Raw genomic sequence first — 10,202 nt, forward strand, 5'->3', positions numbered from 1 at the left:
GGCAACATTCATTTCTCAGCATCTTGACTTCTACTCAAAGAACCACATTTTACAAAAACTTTTCCCTCTCCAATAAAATTTCTCTTTCATACTCTGCTTCAGTGCATGATACTCTGCTTCAGTGCATGTCTTGTAAAACCACAAATTGGAATGAGCTGCCTTTAAATGTTGAAAATCTGGCATATCTATTCTAGCTAGTGAACAATACTAGTTTTCGAATCAATCTTTAAAGATTTGGTAGCTAATGTAAAAGCAATGACCATAACAAAAGGAAAACCATTTTTTATGTTTCCTAGGTTTCTCATGATGTACCTACACAAGGTATTACCCAAAAACGCTTTTGAACAAGGAGCTTCCATCCAAATTAAAATTCTCAGTGATGAGATTTTTGCTAGGATGAAAGATTCCAAGTCATCAACTTTGGTTGATGAGAAGGAAACTATTGTTGCACCAGAGTTTGAAACTACTGGGCCACTGCTCAAGGTGAACAAAGTGTGCAGCCCAGCACTTTGCAAGCCACACTCGCTAGCGAAAAGAAACAAATAAAAGAAAGTTTGCATCATCCTATTTTTTTATTTATAGTAAATACAGGAAATTTTGTTAATTTAATGATGTATTAATGTTTGATTATGTTGGGTATGGACATGGAAATGGGTTGAGAAATGGTTATGGGCCATAAGGCCCATGGACCTCTTATATAAACCCCTTTAGCCACCTAAAACCTCATTTCCACCACCTTATTCCCACAAACACCTTCAAGAACACACAAAAACACTCTCTTTCAAACCCGAATCCATATTCGAGTTAAAGGAAGGAAGATTTCTTGTTCAAGTATCCTCAAACAACAAGAATCACGTCCAGATCCATGGGTTGGTCTAGATCTGAACCCAACCTGGAACCCGTGAGGTATGCTTTGACGAAAACGACAAGTTTTAGACATCGGTTGGTCTTAAGATTTGCTACGAGAGCAAATCGGACCTCGTAGTGGTAAAAAAGCGTAAACTTTGTAGTAAATGGCTTAACGGGTGTTATATAGGATGAACGAGCAACATCCGGGCCTAGTAAAAAAGCGAGTAGACAAAGTTGTTACGACCCAGAACTCATTAAAAGGGTAAAATCGGGTCATAAGGAAGCGTCACGGAGGAAAATGACTGAAGAATGGTAAAATAAAGAAAACAACAGTAGGAATCGCATAAAAAAGTATCGCATCGCACAGTAATGCGATGCAATTAGTTTAAAGAAATGTGATGCAATTGGATTGCATCATGTGATGCGATTGGATTGCTCCATACGATGCGATTGGATTTCATCCATGCGACGCGATTGGATTGTATCCATGCGACGCGATTGGATTTCATCCATGAGATGCGATTGGATTGTATCCATGCGATACGATTAGATTTCATCCGTGCGATGCGATTGGTTTCATATGCAATTCGATTTGTTTGTAATAACTCAACTCGCCACGTTTTTCTATTGAATTTTTAATAAAGGCTTATTAACAAAAATAAAATTTTTCCAAGCTAACCTAGCAGCTCGACCCCAGCCAGGGGCTGTGCCCCTTGGACCCTGCTAGGGGCGCTGTCCCCAAACCCCCGTTCGTTAGGGACTTCACTACCTTAGAATTACGATATAATTAGGAGTAGTTAAGTGATGCGCGTAATTTGTACACAGTTAGCCGTGTCCAGCTGAAGAAAGACATCACAATTAATTCCGAAAGAAACAAGATTCAAGTGAGTTTCTAGCCCCTTTCCTTGTTATGTTTTTCGGCACGGTGTGCATACTCCTATATGATTAGTTAACACGCTTTCCTTAAGCGGTATGCGTGTGCCACAGGTATGTGTTATAAATGATCTTGTATGTTATAGAAAAAGTTAAGAGCATGTACAGGAAGGTCTATGAAAGAATATAATTAAAAGTATGGGATGGATGTTTAGTTTAATTATAGTATGGATGATAGGGACCAGACCCTCATAATATCTGTGATGGTAAGGACCAGACCCTCATAATATTTATGATGGTAGGGATCAGACCCTGAATGTCTGTGATAATAAGGAACAGACCCTTATAATATCTGTGATAGTATGGACCAAACCCTTATAATATCTGTCATAGACGAAAAATTACTTCAGTAGCCCATGGAATATGATTGCTTTGGTTGTTGGAATCATCCTATTTGCTCTAAACGTGGTTCAGACCATCTTTAAAATTGATTCTGCTTGAATTTTACTGTTAAGTTTTATCTTTTACTTTTTTATTTTCTCAGTGATCACTTTCAGACTAGATAGATATATTTAAAGTTATTATCTTCACAAAATTCGTAAAAAATGGAAATCGAATTAATTTCATTTAAGACATGTTGGTTGGTTAGAGATGAAAGTATGAAACATGATTTGGTGTTTGGTGCCTTCGAATTCCATCCATCAGTTTTTATTTTCAAATGTTATTTTAAAATCTCACTAGAATATTAAAATTCAAATGAATTTATACATCTGGGCTCGTAGATGGTGATTAGTGATCATTTTTGGTAAAACGACATGGTCCACGTTGACTTGGACTTTAGTGGTTCGGCCTGTTGTATACTTTGACTTGGGTCAAACAAATCAAACGCTTACAAATCAGGGGTGATTTAGTTATTTTAGACCATATTTTGATCAAATGACACGGGTCGGGCCCGACCGTCATATACTTAGACTTCAGTCAAACAATTAAACATTTTAGACCATTTGCTAAAATGACACTGGTCGGCCCGGCCTAGCCCGTTGTATGCTGATTAAACATACCAAGGTTTTTGACAAGTTGGCTCGTCTGACCTATACATAGAAAATTAACTATTAAGATAGTTTGAAGTTTGAACCACCACGTTATTTCCTTTTAATTAGTTTACTAAGTAACACCAACACCTTTACCATTACACCACATGAGGCGAGGCCTAAGGTTGAGAATAAAAAAATTAGATGTTCAAAAAAGCATCCTTATTGTTCTTTTATTTGTGAATTTAATATGGTAATAATGGACATTATTTTATTTAATAATACGTATAAAATTCCAGAATCAGTTATTTTATATATATATATATATGCAGGTATATAGTTATATAGATGTACACCGGAAGGACTCCACACCTGTTGAATGGTGTTGCAATGTTTGTAGTGCGGTTGGTAATGTTTATTTTACCCTAAATCTATAGACAAAGCGTAGTGGCATATTTGTCATTTTGGTGATAAACATTGATGGTTTTGAGTTTGTGCACGTGGCAAAGGTCATCTTGTTCGCCTTCTTTTTCTACCACATGTTTATACATTTTGGTATGGTAAATATTATATGCAACGATATGACTCATTTATTTATGATTGGTCTAAGTGGGTTGAAATTTGTTCGAAAGGTATCTTTGATGCCTACAACGTTTTGTTTCAGCACATGTTTTTAGGTGAAGCTCGCGCTTTATCAACGGGATATGGCACCTTGTTGGCAATCCGACCAATGCTAGCAAATAGGAATATGATGAATTTATTTTGGTTTTGGAAGATTGCTAAAGGAATGATGAAAGCTCCCATCAAGTTAAGAATTGGCTACGTTGTTTCGTATAGAAACTTATTTTTTCGTAGTTTGTTAGTATAGAAACTTATTTTTTATTTATAATCAAGTTAAACTACGTTGTTTCGTATGTTCTATGTAATCAATACTAGTAAATCCATAATAAAAGTTTTTGTTGCTCGAGATATCAAAGTTTTTAATTTTCTTTTCTTAATAAAATTATTTGAGCTTTTGAATAATTATAAAATATGTACTTGCAATTTCCATAGGTACGTGTTAACTAGACCAATCCAAGTTAAATGGGTTCAATCTATTATCCATAGATACGTGTTAATTCATATTTTCTTTACAGTTTTACTAATTAAAAAAATTCTTAAAATTTCTTGTTTTCCAAATAGACTACATCGTTTCCATGGTTGTTCGCTTTACTTTTACTAAGACGGGTCGTTGTGGGTTGTATTGGTGGACGGCAAAGTGACATGAGCCGACTTTAAAGCCCGTTACATTATGTCGGGCTGTTAATGGGGAGCCTGTAGCATGTTAACAGGCGGTAATGGAGTAAAAGGTGGGGCCATAAGGCTAACAACGAAATAGAGGCTTTAAATAGCTTTAACAAGAAAATTGAAACTTCTAACTATGAGACTTTAAAAAGAATTGCTTGTTACATACGTGACAGTAAAATGACAATTTAACTCGGGCTTTTTAGCCCTTCATAATAACCAGGCTAAAATGAAGTAAGAAGATATTAGATAGATAAAGTTAAAAAAATAATGATATTCATGATGATTCAAAATGTATTACTGCTCTTGCTCCTTTCCCAAAGTTGACCTACGAGTTGTGGGCTGGTTGAATAATTGGGTCTTTTTGTAGAAGTTCTGCTTTTCATATTTATGTGCTTTTTTTTTAACTGCAAATTTTCCATCAAATTATTTTGTTTGGATTTCGTTTTTAACCATTGATGTGTATTCCCTTTGGTCGATGAGTTTTCTCGTTTTGTCGCCGTTTAACTAAATGAACAAGTCAAGCTGGCTTTATTAGTCGAAGCATGAAATTAAATGATTAATCTTAGCTTAAATGAAACCTAAATCAGCTCGCAACATTTACAAAATGTGAGAACTATAAAATTTTATGTTTTTCTTTAACTTGTTTTAAGATAGATATATAAATTTTTGGTTTTTAAAAAGCGGTGTATTCTATAAAAATATATTTTTTTATAAAATAATATTATATATTAATGTAGAAAGTTAGATGATTTTGTTAAATATATTTATATTATTAAACTAGTTTTGTAAACGTTATTCCATGATTTAAAAGTTAACATAACACCAGGTGAGATTAGAATATTTAGACATACACAACCACACTTTTAATTTAAAATTATAAAAAACACGTATTATAGAATCATACTAGTTCGGCTTTTTTAAAAGTAGAGAACCGGAAAAGAGAAACTCCATATATGTTAAACTTTTTTTCTTTCTTTTACCTTTTTTTTCTTTTTTCCACTTAAAGCGTACACAACTAATTTTTTTTAAACATATTATATTAAAACAAAATATTTTACAATACATTTTAGTTTGTCTACTAGTGATTTTAATTAATTAAAATACTTTCTTATCAACCATATTTAAAAAAAATACTTAATGAACTATACTTTTAGGCATAGTAAAACTTTTTCAAGAACAAACTGATATAATTCATGAAAATGAAAAATATACACGATGAGTTTTGATTGAATAACTTTGAATCTTGTTAATCAGGAAAATATAACTATAAAATGATTACAAATAATCATAACTTTGATTAGGTTATATAGATAGACTCAATTAAAGATGATGGGCTATATAGATCATGGGTTGTACGTAGAGGGACTCAATTTCTAATTAAATAATAAATAAAGCATATATGTTTATCTATTAATCTAACGAACTATCATAAATTAAATAAAACTTATTTAATAAATGCCTAATTGATTTAATTAACTGACCTAGTTCCATAACTCAAAACGGCCCACTTAATTCAACTCGAAACTGTCTTGTCTGTGAGAGAGAATTACATCTATACTAAAGATTTTGGTTGTCGCCATTCAAAAAAAAACCAAAAACAAAAAAGATTATGGTTGATAATTATGTTACATTGGCGAGCTTAGGGTTAACAAGATAAATTGCTCAATCCCAACAAGCCTCATGTGTTTAAATGTACAAATGGATTAACAACAAAATTCAAAACTGAAGTAGCGTGCCCCACAATCAAAAAGTGAATGGCTCAAATCTTACTGAATACAAATATGTTATGGAGAAAATTACTCTTTGTGTCTCTATGGTTTTAAGGGGAGACTTAAAGGAGAGACGATGAATCCCCAAAATTTTTTTTGAACTGGTCGAGTCTCTGTGGTTTCAAAAATAAACCATTTGAGTCCATGCCGTTACTTAAATTTCAGGGTAAGTTTTCATTTTACTGAAACCACAAGGACTCAAATTGTTCGTTTATGAAACCTCATGGACTAAAATGGTTCATTTTTGAAACCACAGGGACTCAACCAGTTCAAAAAAAATTTTGAAGACTCATTATGTCTACGCCTTAAAACCACAGGGACACAAACATTAATTTTCTCACTCCTCGAATACAATGGGATTTCACACCTGGTATGGTATATTATCCTAGTGTAATATTTTATCAAAAAATAAAATAAAATAAAAATGTACCTCTTTAAAAGCCATAACACTAGATCTCCATTGGGGTCGGCACACGGTTTGCATAGTCAATTTATGAATTAAGCCTTTATTTTATTTAGACAGAAATGCAAATTTTGTTCTTTAAACATAGTCAATTTATGAATTAAGCCCTTTAAAAAGTTTACTTTCAGACGTTGTCCTTTATATGACATCTTTCCTCGATTTTCGTCATTTACACTAATGAACGTTAAGTTTTTCCATTAAATAACCTCATGTACACTGCACACGAGGGTTCTTTTGAATAGGTGTGGAGAAGATGATAGATTTGATGGTGGGTCTCATATTATTATATTTATTTTCATTTATTAATTAGATTTTTTTAATGATATATATTTACAAGTAAAATGACTTTAATCCTCATGTGCCTAGACTTAAATAAAAGCATAGATGACCGTTAGTGTAAATGACTAACAACGAGACACTTTGTTACATAAAGGACAATGACTGAAAATAAACTTTTTAAAGAACTTGATCCATAAATTAAGTATGTTTAATGGACAAAATTTGTAATTCTTTAAATTATTTATGTCTTTCTTTCCATTTAAAAAGGGTCAAATCTCTCACCCCGTACTTCTCTCTCTCTCATCAATTCCTCCATCCTCAATCTCACTCCAACACCAAATAATATGCTGCACATATAATACATTAAAATTAAAACACACGTCAAACATGTGGAGACATACATAAACTCAAATCCTCATTACTCCTGTTACAACAACAACCAAGGTCCAAACCTCCTGCTGTATACAGGTTTGGATCTATAACCACCACAGATGTTTTTGAATCGATGGCACTTGCATTGTAACCGTTGTTTGTTTTCGAGTGCTCCTGGTGGAGTTGTTAACAATAATGATGATATATCGGTTGCGGAAGCGAAGAAGCTGATGAGACTGGTGAACGTGGAGGCCAAGTTTGGATCGGAATTGGTGTTGCCAAAACGGTTGATGAGGCCAAGAGGTTTGCGAGTGTGCTTGATGAGGCCGGTGTTGTGCTTCTGTTTAGGGATAAAAAGTTTACCTTCATCCGAATAAGGTCATATTCATATTGTTGTTTAATTTGGACTACTTATGTTTGTGTTTCTATGATTTGTGGTTAAGTGTTTAGCTAATTAGTCATGATTATTTACGCACATTGTTTGAATCTGTGTGTTACAAAATGTGTTTATTGATGATGAATTTAGGGGTGTGAATTAAGGAGCCAAGATCGTAGGTTTTCAAGCCCAAGCTTGGATCATTTCAACCTCTGTTTCGAAAGCTCAAGTTTAGCTCGTGAGTAGTCTTTCAAACTCGAGCTCGGCTTGGGCTCCATTCATTTATTATTTATTAATTATTTTACTTATTTTATATTAATTTTTTATATAAATTAGTAATAATTTTTATATATAACATAATATATGTTATTTACTTATTTTTATTAAATTTTAAAGTTATATATAAATAATAGACTCTTTTAGGCTTGCGAGCGGGCTTGAGCTCGACATGTGAAGCTCAAGCTTAGGGTTGTTTCTTAAAAAAGCTTATTTTTAGGCTCGCACTTCAGCTCGTTTAAGCTCAACTTGATTTGAACTTTTAACGAATCGATCTTGAGTAGCTTATGAGTCGCTTGGCTCGTTTGTACCCTTAGTGATGATCTTCATGAGCCAAAAATTTTAAGAGTTTGGTTTGTCAAGCACAAAATTAATACTTTATTGAATAATCTTATTTGAATAGTGTTTTGTCACATATGGTTTTATGTAAGAATTGTAACAATTTTCATTTTGACAATTACATTGTCACACTCTATATAATATTCTTGCCTATTGAATTTGAATGGACAAATTATCTGTTATTTTTCATTATTAAAATGTGTTTTTAGACATTTATTAATGTCACATGTTTCTTCTGGTAATAAATTGTTTGTATGATTTGCTACTAGAAGGTGCTTAAGAATAAAGGTGATTGGAACAAGTTGTCTTTATAGGCATAATGCTTAACATGTTGGGTTCCTTTTGCACAAGATGTTAATATAATTATCTGATTCCCTCTTTATGATAATTAAGCATTTGTTTTTGTTATTACTTTTTTAAAGGGCATAAATTGATTAAAAAAAAATACTATTTACCTGCTGCTGACCTGATTCGCAGGATATTGTAGTTTTAATGTGTTTACTAGATGTTGCAGTTTTGACTTAATTAAATGGGTCGCGGGTTGTCTGTTTAGCCCGTCTAACATTTGCATTACAATCCGCTAACTCATTCAACATGTTAACAACTTGATTACAACCCACCAGCTATTTCATTCATTTAGATAAAACTAATTAAACGGGTCATGTTCAGGCCACACAATTTTTAAGCACGTTCAAGTTAGAGTTTAACATCTTCAACACAACTAAATATACATGCCATGTTCAAGTTTGAAACAATTTAACCACCAACCTGAACCTTGTTAACCCATCAACCTGAAATCTAATGGTTTTTTTTTTTTTTTAATAATCAGGTGGTGGATTTAGTCAGAAAGGCGGTCCCACTAGCCCTAACACCCGATGATGACCCGAGGCGAGAAGAGCTAAAACAGTTACAAGCGAAACAAGACGAAATTGACCGGTTGGCTCATAAACAGGTTAGACGGATCCTCTACACCGGGCTTGGGTTTTCACTAGCCCAAGTCGGACTTTTCTTTCGTTTAACATTTTGGGAATTCTCTTGGGACGTTATGGAGCCAATCACATTTTTCGTGACAACTTCTGGCATTATTGTCGGGTATGCTTATTTCCTTATAACATCACGCGATCCGACATACCAAGATTTGATGAAACGGCTGTTTTTGTTGCGGAGAAAAAAGTTGATGAAAAAACATAATTTTGATGTTGAAAGATTTATGGAGTTGCAGAAGAAATGCAAGTCACCTTTGGATGCACCACCTTTAGCTAAACATAATTTTGCAGGGGTAGAATTGGAAACTCAGGATTTGGTGCATAAGGGGTAAATGCTAACATAAAGGGGTTTGACTTTTGATGGACATGTGTTTTGACTTTTGATGACAGTTGGCCATCTGATTCATATGCACAAAATTTTGGGTTTTGGTCAAGTGTGGTTACATGGACATATCTAATGGCAATGATTTATATGGATTATGACTTGAATTATTAAATGAATATAGAATTGATAACTATTTGTTTTGTTATTATCTATCTGAGTTGCTTAATGTTTTAGGCAAATCATTTCAAATGATTAAAAGAAGATTCGTTGAAAGTTGACGTGCATAATTTGAATGATGTGTTTTTACTATAAAAAGTTTTTTCTCAATCTGTTCAATCAACATATTTTATTTCGTGCATTATTTTGTGAATCACAAAGTAACACACGATTCACAAAGTAACAAATGAATAAAATGGGTAGATTGAACATATTGTGGGGAAAAAGTTTTCATACTAAAAACACACCATTCAAATTATGCACCGTCAACTTTCAAGTTTCAACGAATTACTTTTTAACGCAGTCAACATATGCGCTTAACAAATCTTTTTGGACAGCAACATACTCGCCCTAATTGCTAATATTCTGAAGGCCATGCATCACATGCCTGCATATTTAAACCCCGATTTAATCAAGATCTTGTGAACTTACCCTAGAACAATAACATACGCTAAGTAAGTTCTGTGGACACATTTTTATAGGTGCCATGTGGCTAATTTTTTTATGTTTGGATCTCCATCAATCGATTACATATTTTACAGTTCGGGTCAAGTTGAGTCACCTAAATACTTGGTCTAGTGAAAGATCTTCCAAATCAATTTATTCATCATGTGAAGATGAAGATTCAAGCTCCAATAATCATTTTTAATATCTTTCAAAAAGGGGTAGCGGCGCAGCTTGTTGCCCGCTTGCCTTCTGTTTCGATGTAATCCAATAAACAATCAATAAATTTGTTTTTAGTTATGAAACAAAACGTGAAT

The 10,202-nt window shown here is 33.4% G+C and overlaps 1 pseudogene; it reads left to right on the plus strand.

Annotated features, from left to right (window-relative positions):
- Positions 1–7,042: 7,042 nt before the first annotated feature.
- Positions 7,043–9,428, plus strand: LOC143632676 (calcium uniporter protein 2, mitochondrial-like; annotated as a pseudogene).
- The last annotated feature ends 774 nt before the right edge of the window (positions 9,429–10,202 follow it).

This window comes from Bidens hawaiensis, unplaced genomic scaffold (genome assembly GCF_021521415.1).
Source record: "Bidens hawaiensis isolate Kalapana, Puna unplaced genomic scaffold, B.hawaiensis_p1.1 tig00006520_1, whole genome shotgun sequence".
NCBI classification, from domain to species: domain Eukaryota; kingdom Viridiplantae; phylum Streptophyta; class Magnoliopsida; order Asterales; family Asteraceae; genus Bidens; species Bidens hawaiensis.